Source organism: Microcaecilia unicolor, chromosome 1 (genome assembly GCF_901765095.1).
Source record: "Microcaecilia unicolor chromosome 1, aMicUni1.1, whole genome shotgun sequence".
NCBI lineage: Eukaryota > Metazoa > Chordata > Amphibia > Gymnophiona > Siphonopidae > Microcaecilia > Microcaecilia unicolor.
This window is the reverse complement of record NC_044031.1, coordinates 303349600-303364426: the sequence shown is the minus strand read 5'-3', so window position 1 is coordinate 303364426 and position 14827 is coordinate 303349600. Positions and strand designations below refer to the sequence as shown.

The following is a 14827-nucleotide window of genomic DNA, read 5'->3' as shown; positions in this document are numbered from 1 at the left end:
CCCCTCCCTCTCCCCTCCCTACCCCTCTATACCCACTTTCTGCTTCCCCTTGCCTATTGGCATAACCTCCTGTATTCCAAGGCTGTGGTGCCTCTTCCGCCTATGGCTATCCCCACCCATTAGTCCCATCCCTTAGACCTTTTGCTCACCAGACCTCTGGCTTTTAAGGCAAGTTCAGTAAATACGTCCATAGTAATCATGTCTTTGTTGGCCTCATTTAGATCTCCCCGAGCCGACATCCTCCGGTCTCCGCTTCCTCTGCAAGTTTTTCTTTGGCAGCCATCAACAAGTGTGATTTCAATTTCTCCAGAACCAAACAACAAAATTTTTTTAACAACTTCTTCTGTAACTTCAGATTCATAAACAGACAGACTATTAATTCTCCACTCTCTGTGCATGTCTAATTTTGCTGTCTCTGTAAACTTTTATAACAACTCCTCTTTGGAGCGGCCTCAGTCTCCTCTAACCGCTCCCAAGTAAGCTCGTCGCTCCTCTGCAGACCTCCTTCCAGTCTTCAGCCTTCACGCTCCTTTGCAAGCATTCGCTCCACATACGAATCTGCCTACTCCACTTTTCCAAAATATACCACTTGTCCATTTTCCATCAATTTAAGTTTAGCTGAGTATAGGAGGCTAAATCTATATTTAAGCCCAAATAGTTTAGAACACAGTGGTGCAAATCTTTTATGTGCCGCTGACACTGCTGTGGAATAATCTTGAAAACAGAGGATTTTTTCCCCATATAGTCCAAATGTTTTTCATTTTGCAATTCCTGAAGGATAAGCATTTTATGGGCATAGTTTTATAAATTAAATATTACCACTCTGGGGCGGCCCGCATCTTCTCTTCTCTGGCATAATCTGTGTGCTCTTTCAACTTTCAGTGCTGTCCCCAGCTCCATATTTCCAAGAGTTTCTGGCAGCCAGTTCTCCAAGAATGCACATAAGTTCCGCTCCGGTAGAGCTTCGGGCAACCCCACGAGCCTCAGATTATTTCTCCTCGAGCGGTTCTCGAGGTCGTCAAGCTTCGCCTCCACCTCCGTTAGGCGTGCCCGAATTCATGGCTGCTCTTCCGATACCTTGATAATATCGTCTTCCATCTGACTCACACGCTGCTGCACCGCTTGTAACTCATTTAGCAGCTGTGTGTGCCTCTCCGTCAGCCCTTCTAGTTTGTCAAAAATAAGCTGCAGTTTAACTCCCACCGCCTGCTCGACCGCCGCCTTCACTTCCTCAGTGATCTCCGCTGCCCACAATGAGCTGGGCGATGGTGATGCCGGCGCGGCCCTGTCCGCCATTTTGTTGTCCGCTGCATGTGTTTTTCCTTTCGCGTCTTGGCGAGTTGTTTTTGCCGCCATCCACACCGCCTCTATTTCTGCCAGCACTTATCGTTATCACAATAGTCTCCCTCTTAGTCCGTTGCAATTATTTTTGACGGGTTTATGATGTTGCGAGTGCAGATTCCGTCAGGCGCCTCGGAGCAGTTATTACTCACGTCTTCACTGCTCCATGCCTCCACCGGAAGTCTTGAAGCCTGTTAATGAACTGGACTGTTATTTGTGTTTGATTGATGCAGATGACAATATTTTTATTTTTTGGAAAAACAAGCAAACATGCTGGCCACAGCCAGCAAAATTTGCTTGGGGGATCCTGTACATCATGCTACCAGCACATCTTCTAAGAAGACATCTTCTATTGCAGGAGGGACTGTGGAAGACTGGAGAGCTAGACTGAATCCTGAGATTGTTGATGACTTCTTATTCATCCACATAACAGTGCTTTATAGGGCATATTTCTCCCCTCTAGGGCATACAGAACGAGTTGTATTTTGTACCCCTGGACATTTTAACAGGATAGATTAGGATTCCTTGGGGTAGTAGAAGTCAGCTATTTTTGTGGATGGAAGGGTAGAGGGTGGTGGTGGTGGGAGGGTTTATTATAGTTGCTCATTGTTATTATTGTTTTCTATTTGTAATTTATACACAACAGTTGAACATGAATATTATTCCTTTTCATACTTTAATAAAAAGATTTAAATATAAAATTGTAAGTGATTGAGGCCTCTGCAGATGAGAACAGCGCCCACGGGATGGGGCGGGGATGGAACCTGCAGGGACGGAGACAGATCCACGGGGATGGGGCGGGGACAGGAACAAGTTTTATCCCTCTAAATCCACATGCCTGTCCCACGCTTTCCTGAATTCAGATACAGTCCTCATCGAGGAGTAGCCTAGTGGTTAAGGTGATGGACTTTAGTCCTGGGGAACTGAGTTCGATTCCCAGCACAGGCAGCTCCTTGTGACTCTGGGTAAGTCACTTAACCCTCCATTGCCCGCCGCATTGAGCCTGCCATGAGTGGGAAAGCGCGGGGTACAAATGTAACAAAAATAACAAATAAATAAAATCTCCACTACCTCCACTAAGAGGTCATTCCACGTGTCCACCACCCTTTCCGTAAAGAAGTATTTCCTTAGATTACTTTTTGAGTCTATCCCCCTTCAACTTCATCTTGTGCATTCTCGTTCCAGAGCTTCCTTTCAGTTGCAAAACACCTGCCTCTTGCTCGGAGAAGTCCTGGTGAGACCTCTTAAGGATTTATTTAATAGATCTTTAGAGACGGGAGAGGTTCTGTGGGACTGGAGATGAGCTGATGTAGTTCCTCTTCACAAAAATGGGAAACTACAGGCCGCTAATCCTCAAGCCGGTGGTAGTAAAAATAATAGAGTCACTTTTGAAGGAATAGCTAGTTAACTTGTTTGAAGCCAACGGACTACACGGTCTGAGGCAACATGGCTTTACCAAAGGAAAATCCTGCCAAACAAATTTGATTTACTTCTTTGACTGGGTGACAAAAGAACCAGATTAAGCATATGCGCTAAATGTAATCTGCTTGGATTTCAACAAAGTCGTTGATTCAGTCCCTCAGAGGAAAGGAAGGCGAGCAGTGGAGTGCTTCAGGGGCCGTTGCTGGGGCTGATTCTGTTTAATATATTTTGTGAGCGACATTGCTGAAGGGTTAGAAGGAAAAGTTTGTCTTTTTGTGGATGACACAGAGTAGAAACCATGAGAAGGGATCGCCAAAAGTTGGAAAAATGGTCGAGTCTGCAGTTAAAATTTAACATGAAGACGTGAAGAGCGCAATGCATTTGGGGTGCAGAAGTCCAAAAGAAATGTACCAGATAAGAGGGGAGAGATTGGTAAGCTCGGCTCAGGAGAAGCACCTGGGAGTGATGGTGTCTGAGGATCTCAAGGTGATGATACATGTGACAAAGCGGTGGCTATGGCCAGAAGGATGCTAGGCTGCCTAGAGAACCAGTATTAGAAAGGAGGTGTTAATGCCCCTGTACAGGTTGTTGGTGAGGTCCCACTTGGCATACTATGTTCAGTTTTGGAGGCCGTATCTTGCTAAGCATGTAAAAAGACGAAGCAGTTAAGAGAAAAGTGACAAAAATGGTATGTGGTTTGCATAGCAACAAGTATGAGAAGAGACTTGCTGACCTAAACATATATACCCTGGAGAAAAGGAGAAACCAGGGTGATGTGATACAGATGTTCAAATGTTTGAAAGGTATAAATCCGCAGACAAACATCTTCCAGAGGCGGGAAAGTGGTAGAATTAGAGGACATGAATTGAGGTTGAAAGGGGGCCGACTCAGGAATAATGTCAGGAAGTATTTTGTAACTGAGAGGGTGATAGGTATCTGGAATGCCCTTCCATGGGAGGTGGTGGAGATGCAAATGGTAACAGAATTCAAAAATGCATGGGATAAAGACAAAGGAATCCTGTTTGGAATTAATGGATCTAAAGAAGCTTAACGGAGATTAGGTAGCAACACTGTTAATTGGGAAGCAAAGCCAGTGCTAGGAAAGACTTCTAAAGTCTATGCCCTGATTCTGGCTGAATAGATTTACATGGACTCCAGTGGAGCTTTTCAGGGGCTTCGACAACTTCAGAAATTTAGAACAAGAACCGTGCCGGGCAGACTAAGGTCTATACCCTGAAAATGGTAAGGAAAAATCAAGATCAGGTAGACATATGAAGTATCACATCATACCATATGTAATGAGTTTATCTTGTTGGGCAAACTGGATGTGCCATACAGGTCTTTATCTGCCATCATCTACTCTGTTACATGGAGGCATATTTTCAAAGCATTTAGACTTACATAGGAACCTATGGAACTTTGTAAGTCTAAGTGCTTTCAAAATGAGCCCCTATGTATATGTAAAATACAAAATAGCAAGCAGCACAATATTAGCCATCAAGTTCATACAAAGTTGATTATTTTCAGTGCAAAATAAATCAGTTGGCTGCCTGCTATGTGACTATTCCATGAATGTTTCATTATTGTAACAAGTACGACATATTTGGGGAATTTGCTTAAAACTCTGATGGTTTTAATTAATTTATCCAGACCTTATTGCTTTTTAAATCCAAAGCCAAATCCTAAGGATGGTTGAACAATTAGGCATAAACTGTGTTGTTTCTGACTTTACTTGTTTTGGACTGCTTTGGGTCCTACTGACCTGTACATTTGATGTATAGAATTTTGAAGATGAAAATGAGGAAATAAAAATTAAGTTTTGGATGTACTCTGTAGAAGGTGTTGTTTACTTTTGCAATGTGTGTATGGATGCCTGTTCTGAAGTGTGCATGTGATGTCTGCATAACCGTCTATACTTATGGTTATGATTTGTGAACATACAGCATTGTTAAAGGACAGACTTTTAAATGCCCAGTTGGGTATATATGCTAATCTCAACTTTATTAAATATTTCAGACATATCCATCTACTTGCTCCCATGATGTTACTGAATTCTATTATTCTATCTTAGTGTATTTTCAAATGCAAGCCACATTGAACCCAAATTTGCTTGGGATAATATAGGATACAAATGTCAAATTAATTTTTTTTTTTAAATCCCTTATCGTCCACCTTTTAAGGCACTGCCTATCCAACTGGATGGTGATGGCACAAGGAAAGCAAGTTTGGCCCAGTGAAGATAAACTCACAATAACCTGTTCCTCAGCTGGGCTCTAGTATTACCATATTGAAGATGCGGACACATTGAAATCCTCAACTGGAGATAACTTTCCACCCAAAATGCAACCAATACCAATATACAATAATGGAAAATATAATTTTACCAAATATATGTCAGGATCTCAATCTCATCCTATATAATAATTTCCAACTCCAACGTTCTGAAGCTGACTCCCCATGGCACTGAAGGGTTCGTAGGGTCCGTGCTGCCTGTAACCATCTGTCTCATTGTCCCGCCCTCGCGTCATAATGTTATGACGTCAAGGGCTGAACACTGAGAGGGAAGGGGACGCAGCATAGTTGCCAGGCAAAGCAATGCAACGTCAAAAACATGAGGGACCTATCACAGACAGAAGAACTGAACGCCAGCAGCACGAGGCACAAACCAACTGCCGTCACAGGTCTCTCCCGAGCCACCCAGTAATTCTCCTCTCTCCCCTGCCCCCCCTCCAGAAACCCAGTGATTCTCCTCTCTCCCCTGCCCCCCTCCAGCACCCAGTGATTCTCCTCGCTCCCCTGATTACCTCCGTCGAAGCGGCCGCGTCATTGAAAGCCCTGCCAGTCTCCAGCCTTCCCTTCGAGTTCGTTCCCTCAGAGTCCCGCCTTCTGACATCATTTCCTCTTTCTGCAAGGGCGGGACTCTGAGGGAACAAACTCGAAGGGAAGGCTAGAGACGGGCAGGGCTTTCAATAACGCGGCCACTTCGACGGACGTAATCAGGGGAGTGAGGAGAATCACACACACTCTCTCTCTCACAGACACACTTGCACCCAGTCTCACTCTCTGTCACACACACACACACACACACACTCACTCTCTCACACACAGTCACTCTCACACACACTCTCTCTCTCTCTCTCTCAAACATACATACTCTGAGGAAAACCTTGCTAGCGCCCGTTTCATTTGTGTCAGAAATGGGCCTTTTTTACTAGTATTACATATTTTATGTTTTCTTATTTAGCTTCTTTTTATTCAAAGGAGGAAAAGACTCAGTCTTTGCAAAACATGCCCAGTAGCTGGCAACAACTTCATTCCAGTCTCATTAGCATCCTGCTCGCTCAGTCATTGGCAAAAACTTCCTCTTTGTCAATTTATTTTCTTTCAGAATTTTCTTATTACTTAAAATGTCATTTTCTTTAGAATTTGACTCTGAGATCCTTTGTCAACATGCTTGAGCCCCACTTGGAATGGCTTTCTGGCCAATCTAGAGACTTTACTTGCAGATACCATGAAGTGCACAATGGAATTAGAGAAACGAGTTTTAGACCTTGCAACAGGGTCCATCACCTGGCAGATTTAGAGTGCAAGCTTCAAGAACAGGAGGATAAAATAGAAGATTTGGAAAACCACTCCTGCTGTGGAAACTTACACACAGTGGGTCTGTCTGAGCAGCTTCCTGAGCATAATCTAGCAATGAGCTACTAGAACAATGGCTCTCCAAAGAATTCACCCTCTCTGACAGCACGGGGCCTTTTTGCATAGAGAAGGCACACAGGATTGGCAGGTGTCACAGCTGTGGCTGTGCTACTGCATCCAGACTCATCTTTCCTTCCGGTGGTCAGGCTCCGTGGCCTCCCTGGATTGCCTCCTCCCTGCACTGATGCCTCTGCTGCCAGTTCCCCTGTGTTCCAAGCCTCACTCTGATGCCCCAGCATTCTAGCCTCATTCCAGGGACTACACAAGCCTCACTCTGGTTTTTCAGCAGTCTGGCCTCTTCCAGGTGCCCTGCTGCTGCCTCCAGTGTAGTCCAAGCCTCATTCCTGGGCACCAGAGACCATGACATCATCACTGAGAGCCCTGGAACGGCGGGAGGAACCGGAACCACCGCTCCGAGCTTCAGCAACACCTGCAAGGTCTTATGTACCGCCGCCTGCTTGATGGCAGAGCCGCACCGGGACTCCAAAAACGCGTCTCCCACCGGGGCAGCGAATTCTAGTCCGTAACCTTCTCTGATCAGGTCCAGGACCCACTGATCCAAAGTAATCTTGGTCCACTCCTCGAGAAACAGATGACCCTCTACTGCGGGAACCGATGAGTGGACCGGCGCCCCATCATTGTGGATGCCCCTGAACTCCTGGGCGTTGCCCGGTCGCCGCAGCGCGTTTGTCCGAATGAAAACAGGTACATTGACCAAACCCCGCTGAACGCCCTGGGCGATACCTGCGAGCTTCGCGAAAACGTGGCCTGGAAGAGGAGAGAAAAGGACTTTTGGAAGAAGGCCTCGGCCTATCCTCAGGCAACCGTTGGGACTTAGAGTCCCCTAGGTCCTTAACAATCTTCTCCAAATCCTCCCCAAATAAAAGAAGGCCCCGAAAGGATAACCTCACCAGCCTTTGTTTAGAGGCCATGTCAGCCGCCCAATGCCGGAGCCAAAGAAGGCGGCGGGCAGTAACCGCCACCAACATCTGCTTAGCCGAAGCTCTGACCAGATCATAAAGGGCATCACCCATAAAAGACAGGGCAGACTCCATACGCAGACCGCCCTCAGCGAGGGAGCCCGCTCCATTGGCGGGCTGCTCAACCGCCTGCTGCAACCAGGAAAGGCAGGCCCGGGCTGCATAGGAACTGCAAATAGCCACCCGTAAGGAAAGGCCCGATATATCAAAGGACCGCTTCAGCGCAGATTCCAGCCGCTGGTCCTGCATATCTTTCAAAGCGACCCCTCCCTCCACCGGGAGAGTAGTCTTTTTAGTCACCGCCGTGACTAACGCATGCACTTTAGGCATCCCAAAGAGGACCAACTGACTTTCACTCAGAGGGTAAAGGTGACACATAGCCCTGGCCACCTTCAAAGGACTTTCAGGGTCAGACCATTGAGCTGAAATAAGCTCTTGGAAGGAAGCATGCACAGGAAAAGCCTGAGAAGGCTTCTTAGTACTAGCCATCCTAGGATTAATAGCAGAGGAAGCGCCCTCGTCAGGATCTTCAATACAAAGGGCCTGTAAGACATCAGAAATGAGAGCTGGCAGCTCGTCGCAGTGGAAAATCCGAACCGCTTTAAGTTCACCCAACTCCTATGACAAGCAGCCACCCTCGTCTGGATCAGCAGTCCGAGATGGCCTGCCAGACCCCTCAGACTCCCCGAAACTAGACCACGGGGGAGAGAACAGAGTGAAGAGCCCTCAGACGGGGTATTCACTCGTCTACGATTAGCGTCAGCCAAAAGCTCGGGGGAAGAAATAAAGTCTCCAGCAGATGCTGGGCTATCAAGAACTGGAGGCAACCCAGTCCGAAAGGAATTGCCAGGAGCCTCAGGCAGTGCTCTTTTATTTTCTGTATTATTTTCAAAAAAATAAATGACAAGTTTCATTGTCAAAGCAATACAGCAGTAATAGTGCATGAAATTACAAGGATTAACCATAATTCCTAAAAATAGAAAAAATAAAGACAAAGAAACTACACCACACTTCCCCATAAAGTAAAAATTATTACTTCCTTAGACCACTATCAAGAAGAGGAGGGGTCGCGCATGTATTAGAGAAGATTTTTGTTTAACATATCACATAAAGTAAGACTTAATGCTACCCCGAAATATTCTCATGGCTTCACTTGCTTAGAGTCTAAAAAGGATTTTAAATGGTCCGGGGAGAAGAAAATGTATTTTGTCAATCCTAAACGGATTATACACTTACAAGGGTAGGCCATTTCCATGACAGCTTGCAGTTAGAGATGCCCAAAATTGGCTTTCGATTTTACCGATTTGGGCGCCCACGGGAGAAAGACGCTCATCTCCCGATTTGGGTCGAAATATGGGCGTCTTTCACTTTCGAAAATAAACCTGATAGTGTTTCAACACCCGTTTGACATCCAAACACTTCAAATGCCACTGCTCCTCTGACCCGGAGAAAGAACCTAACACAGGCAATACCACCGGCTGAAATACATGAAAACGAGTCACAACCTTGGGAAGAAAGGTAGAAACTGGCTGCAAAACTACTCGATCGGAATAGAACTCCAAAAACGGTAATCTACATGACAGCGCCTGCAACTCCGAAACTCGCCTAGCTGAAGCAACAACCATCAAAAATACTGTCTTCAGAGTCAAGTCTTTCAGAGTATAGGACGACAAAGGCTCATAGGGAGGCTTAGTAAGATCCGAAAGCATTAAATTCAGATCCCAACGAGGAAAAGAACATTGAGATGGGGGACGAAGATTGACCCCCCCTCAAAAAACGCACCACATCCGGATGACTAGCTAGAGATCTCCCTTGGACACGACCACGAAAACATGTAAAAGCTGCAATCTGCACTTTAAGAGAAGCCAAAGCAAGGCCTTTGTCATAACCCCGCTGCAAAAAATCCAAAATTTGCAGAACAGAGGCACGAAAAGGAGATAAACTAAACTCCTTACACCACACCTCAAAAATCCTCCAGGTGCACACATAATTCAAAGAGATAGAATGGCGATGAGAGCGAAGCATAATAGCAATGACCTTAGCAGAATAACCTCTTAGTCAGCTTAGCCCTCTCAAGAGCCAGGCTGTAAGACAGAATCGACCCAGATCCGGATGAACCACCGGACCCTGTGTCAACAGATCTTGCGTGACAGGAAGTCTGAAGGGAACATCAGAAGATGCCACAAGTCGGCGTACCACGGTCTGCGAGGTCAATCCGGTGCTATTAAGATCAGACGCCCCCTGTGAGTCTTGACCTTCTGAACAAGACACCCTATCAGAGGCCATGGAGGAAAAGCATACAGTAGACCAGGATTGAAGCAGAGCGTCCACGCCCTGCACTTTGGGATCCTTGCGACGACTGAAGAACAGAGGACGTTTTGTATTGCCGGCGGAGGCAAACAGATCCATCCTGGGACACCCCCAGCGATTGACCAGTTGCCGAAACGCCACTTCGCGACCACTCTCCGGGATCGAGCAAGTGACGACTGAGAAAATCTGCTTGAACATTTAGGACCCCTGCCACGTGAGCCGCTAATAGAGCTACCAGATGGACCTCCGCCCACTGAAACAGCAGCGACGCCTCTCGCTCCAATGGTAGGCTCCTCGTCCCTCCTTGCCAATTGATATATGCTACCGCAGTGGCATTGTCTGACATCACTTGGACTGCTCCGCCTCTCAGAAGATGAAGAAAACTCTGGACCACCAGACGAATTGCTCTGGCCTCCAATAGGTTGATTGAAAAAAATGTCTCCTGTGGAGACCAGAGACCCTGAGCATACTGTCCCTGACAGTGAGCTCCCCAGCCTTGCAGACTGGTATCTGTCGTCACCACAGTCCAGCTGAGCAGATCCAGAGGAATACCTTTGGTCAGATTGGCCTCTTGAAGCCACCATTGAAGACTGGTCCTCACTTGGAGCGAAAGTGGTAATCTTTGATGAAGAGAATCCATCTGGGACGACCATCTCAACAGAAGTGGCCTCTTGAGAAGCCTCATGTGAGCCCTGGCCAAGGGTACCGCCTCGATCGTTGCCGCCATGGAGCCCAGAACCTGTAGATATTCCCTTGCCGATGGTCTTGAATTCTGCAAGAACTGATGAATCTAAGACTGCAACTTGAGGACACGAGCCAGCGAAAGAAACACGCGACCCTGCTTTGTGTCAAACAGGACTCCTAGATACTCTATCGACTGAGAAGGCTGAAGACGGCTCTTCTGCAAATTGACTACCCAACCCAGGGACTGTAAGAATTCTACCACCTGAGCTGTCACCTGAACACTCTCGTGGTAAGACTTTGCCCGGATCAACCAATTGTCTAAGCAGGGGCGTAGCCAGACTTTGATGGGAGGGGGGTCCAGAGCCCGAGGTGAGGGGGCACATTTTAGTTCCCCCTCCGCTGCCGCCAACCCCCCCCCCCCCCGCCGCCGCAACCCTCTCGACCCCCCTTCCCGCTACCAACCCTCTTCCACCATGTACCTCTGCTGGCAGGGGACCCCAACTCCCACCAGCCGAAGTCCTCTTCTCGGCTGTGCGGCGTTGCTGACCCCCCTTCCTGCCGCCAACCCTCTCCCGCCGCGTACATTTGGGGTCCCCCGCCGGCAAAGGTAAGCAACGGCGGCGGGGGAGGGTTGGCGGCAGGAAGGGGGGGTCAAGAGGTTTGCAACAGGGGGGTCAAGGGCCAAATCTACGGGGGCCCATGCCCCTGTGGCCCCATGATAGCTACGCCCCTGCATCTAAGTAAGGATGGACTAAAATGCCCTCCGTTCTGAGAGCTGCAGCTACAATGATCATGACCTTGGTAAACATACGACGAGCAGTCGCAAGTCCGAAGGGAAAAGCCCGAAACTGAAAATGGTGACCTAACACTGCAAAACGAAGGAAACATTCATGTGCAGGACGAATGGGAATGTGGAAATAGGCTTCTGTAAGATCGAGAGAAGTCAGAAACTCCCCGGACCATACTGCAACAATGATGGACCGCAAAGTCTCCATACGAAACGAGGGCACCTTGAGAGCTCGATTGACCACCTTGAGATCTAAAATCGGTCGGAAGGAACCCTCTTTGTTGGGTACCAGAAAGTAAATGGAGTAACGGCCTTGATGCAGTTCCGCCAAAGGAACTGGACAAATCGCTCGAAGGTCCAGAAGTCTGCGAAGAGTATCCCTGACTGCTCCGGCCTTAATGCGAGAACGGAAAGGGGATTCTAGGAAAGCATGTGACAAAGGATAAGAAACTTTAAGGCGTACCCATCTCGAATAACCTCTAGTACCCACTGGTCAGAAGTAAAGGGCCCACCTTCCGTGATATTGTGCCAACCGAGCACCTACTTGGACTGGAGGCTGGGCCCACAAACCTTCATTGTTGAGGACGGGAGGAGGAGGAAAGGGAATTCCCTGCCTCTCGACCTCCTCTACGACCTCTGCGAAAGGACTGAGTCCTTTGGAAAAATCTGGAGCGTTGTACCGGAAAAACTCTGCCCGATCGATAACGATGAAAATGACAGCTTCTACCACGACCTGAGAAATTGCCACGGCCAGAACCTCTGGCACGATCCTCCGGCAACCTTGCCACCTTAGCCTCACCCAGACTATGCACCAACTTGTCTAATTCTTCACCAAACAGAAAAGAACCCTTAAAGGGAAATTTACTAAGCTTGGACTTAGAAGCCACATCCACCGACCAGCCACGCAGCCATAGAGTTCAACGGGCCGCGACGGACAGAACCATAGACTTAGAAGAAGCCCAAAGCAAATCATAAAGAGCATCTATCAAAAAGGCCAAACCCATTTCCAACTTTGCCACTTCAACATTAATAGCTGAAAAATCATCCGAAGAACGGTCCAAAACCCTTTCTGACCAGCAGAAACAAGCTCTCGCTACTAAGGATCCACAAATTGCACCCTGCACTGCCAGAGCAGAAACATCAAAGGAATTCTTCAGCAAGGATTCAATATGGCGATCCTGGGTATCTCGCAGCGCTGTTCCACCGGCCACAGGAACCGTGTTTCACTTAGTAACCGTGGAAACTACCGCATCCATTACTGGGGGGCGCAAAAGATCTTTATCCGAATCAGGAACCGGATAAAGTCTGACCATAGCTCTCGCAAACCTAAAAACAGAATCAGGAACCTCCCACTGAGCCTGAATAATATCTTTAATATCTTGATGCATAGGAAAAGACTTACCTGCTCTGCGAATACCCTTGACCAGCAAATCCACCTTTCTAGGCTCGGTCACCTGGATATCTTGGTCATCAAAACGCAAAGTAGAAGAAACCTGAGAAATAAGCTCCTGAAGGTCTTCTTTATGAAAAATCCTTACCACTGAAGGATCCTCTCCCGCAGGAAGAGATTCTTCTGCATCTGCTGTCTGTTCCAGGTCCTCAGAAAACTGCTCCTCAGGAAACCATGCCTCCTCTTCTAAGGATGGCATTTCCTGATCAGGGGAAAAAGAAAAATCCTGTTCTGCCTCCACAGAGTGTCTGACCCGTTTTTGAGCCAAAGAGGCGCCCTCCAGAGATCTTTTTCCTGGAGGGTCCACAGGAGCAGCTTTGTGCAGCAGAAAGGCTTGGTACATCTGTACCACAAATTCAGGAGGAAATCCTCCTTCACCCGCTGCCAAAACAGGAGTTTGAGTAGTAGGCAGAGGCACAGCAGTCAACGAGACATCTAAAATGGTGGTGTTTCCCGCTGAAACCGGCACCGGGAGAGAGGGAGATGCGACCGCCGCTAAAACGCCCGAATCGGACCCCCAAGCCGACAGCGCCGACGACTTCCCGGCTCCTGCACCCTGCTCCACTAAACCCTCTGCAGTGGTGCAGTATTTACACACACCACTCGCACCAAGACCCTGCCGCTCACAGACTGAAAAGCGACTAAGTTTTTCCGACATCGCTGTCAGCCGATCACAAAGGCGCGTTTTAGAAACACAGGAAAAGACCGAAGGAGCTGCCCTGCTTGTTTTAAAACAGACCAAAACGCGGCTCTGTTCGCAAACGGCAGACCGGTTGGACCTTTTTTTTTTTTTTAAGTAGCTGCCTCACCCTGCCTCCAAAGCTCTTCCCGTGAAGAGCTTGAGGAAACCTTTTTTTTTTTTTAAATAAAGAATGCTAGCTATCAAATAAAGCAGCCAGCACCAAAAATCATCAGGGAGGGTATGGGGGGAGGGACTCGCTCCCCCCCAGTGTAACACCCCCGAGGCACTAAGAGACCTCCACGGGCCTCTGCCTCTGAGAACCAGCTTTGTTTTTTTTTTAAGATGCACAGGACTAAATCAAAGAACCTTTACCACAAAGAGAAATAAAGTACAGAATAGAAAGAAAGGACTGAGACTGAAGGACTCACCACCTTCCACCTACTGGAGACTGAGATTAGTGGATCTTTCTCTAGCTGGCAAGGGCTCTTATTGGCTCGCTAGAGTCACAGTTTTTTTCTCAGTCTCCACCTACTGGAAGGCATGCACAACCCATCAGTCACATTCTGGGCCGGTCTGGAGGGACGCTAAGGAAATGTACGTTAACTTCAATCACAATTAGACTAATTGCTTTCCATGGAGTTTTTTTTTTTTTTAACAAATTCACAAAAGTGAGGCACCAATTTGTAGAATTACTTCCTAAGAACTAATATACTGAAGCGCATCAAAGCAAACAGAAACATTAATGCACATTAAGCATGTGAACACATATGATATCAGTCATATGATTTAGGAAACTAGTCCTTGTCAGTTCTCATTAACTTAATCCAGACTAATAGAATATTTAAAGAGCTGCACTGAATGCAAAATCATGCAACTGTGTACTGTGATTTGTGCTAACCTACCAGCAATATAAACACTCCATGGCTAAGTCAAACTTTATCACTTACATCAGTTATGTCCCCTGCCACTATCTTCTCTATTCCTACCAGCCCATTCAATAGTATAGATTTCCTCAACCCCATGACACTAGGATAAAGGATTTTGCAGACCTGATCTTACCCCCAGCACACCCATCTCCATCAGGTGCCTCCTCCATCTCCACAGGCAGCCAACTCTGTCCAAAGTAGGGAAACAGTGGGAGGAGGAGAGAGGAGGATGGCTCATCCCACCACCACTGATTTCCTAAATGGTCCCAAATGATTTTAGTAAGAATTTTATACTTACTTGTTACAGAAGGGTGAGTCAGTTCAAAAGTCTCTAATTCAGGATGATCCATAAATGGGAGATTTTCCTCTTGTTTAACACTCAGTGAGAACACAGAGGTTACCACTGGAAGACCTGTTATGAGAAAACATGTCAAGAAGGTTTCACCAAGGATCTGATAGTATTCAATTAGGAAACAGAGTTTAAGTCTCCAAATGTTTGATGTTAATGATCCATCTCCTGTGATATAAGAATGCAAAGCCGTTTAA

At 47.0% G+C, this 14827-nt stretch overlaps 1 pseudogene; it reads right to left on the bottom strand.

The window, feature by feature from the left end:
* Window positions 1-14827, bottom strand: part of LOC115476804 — a 324007-nt pseudogene that overhangs the window by 90799 nt on the left and 218381 nt on the right.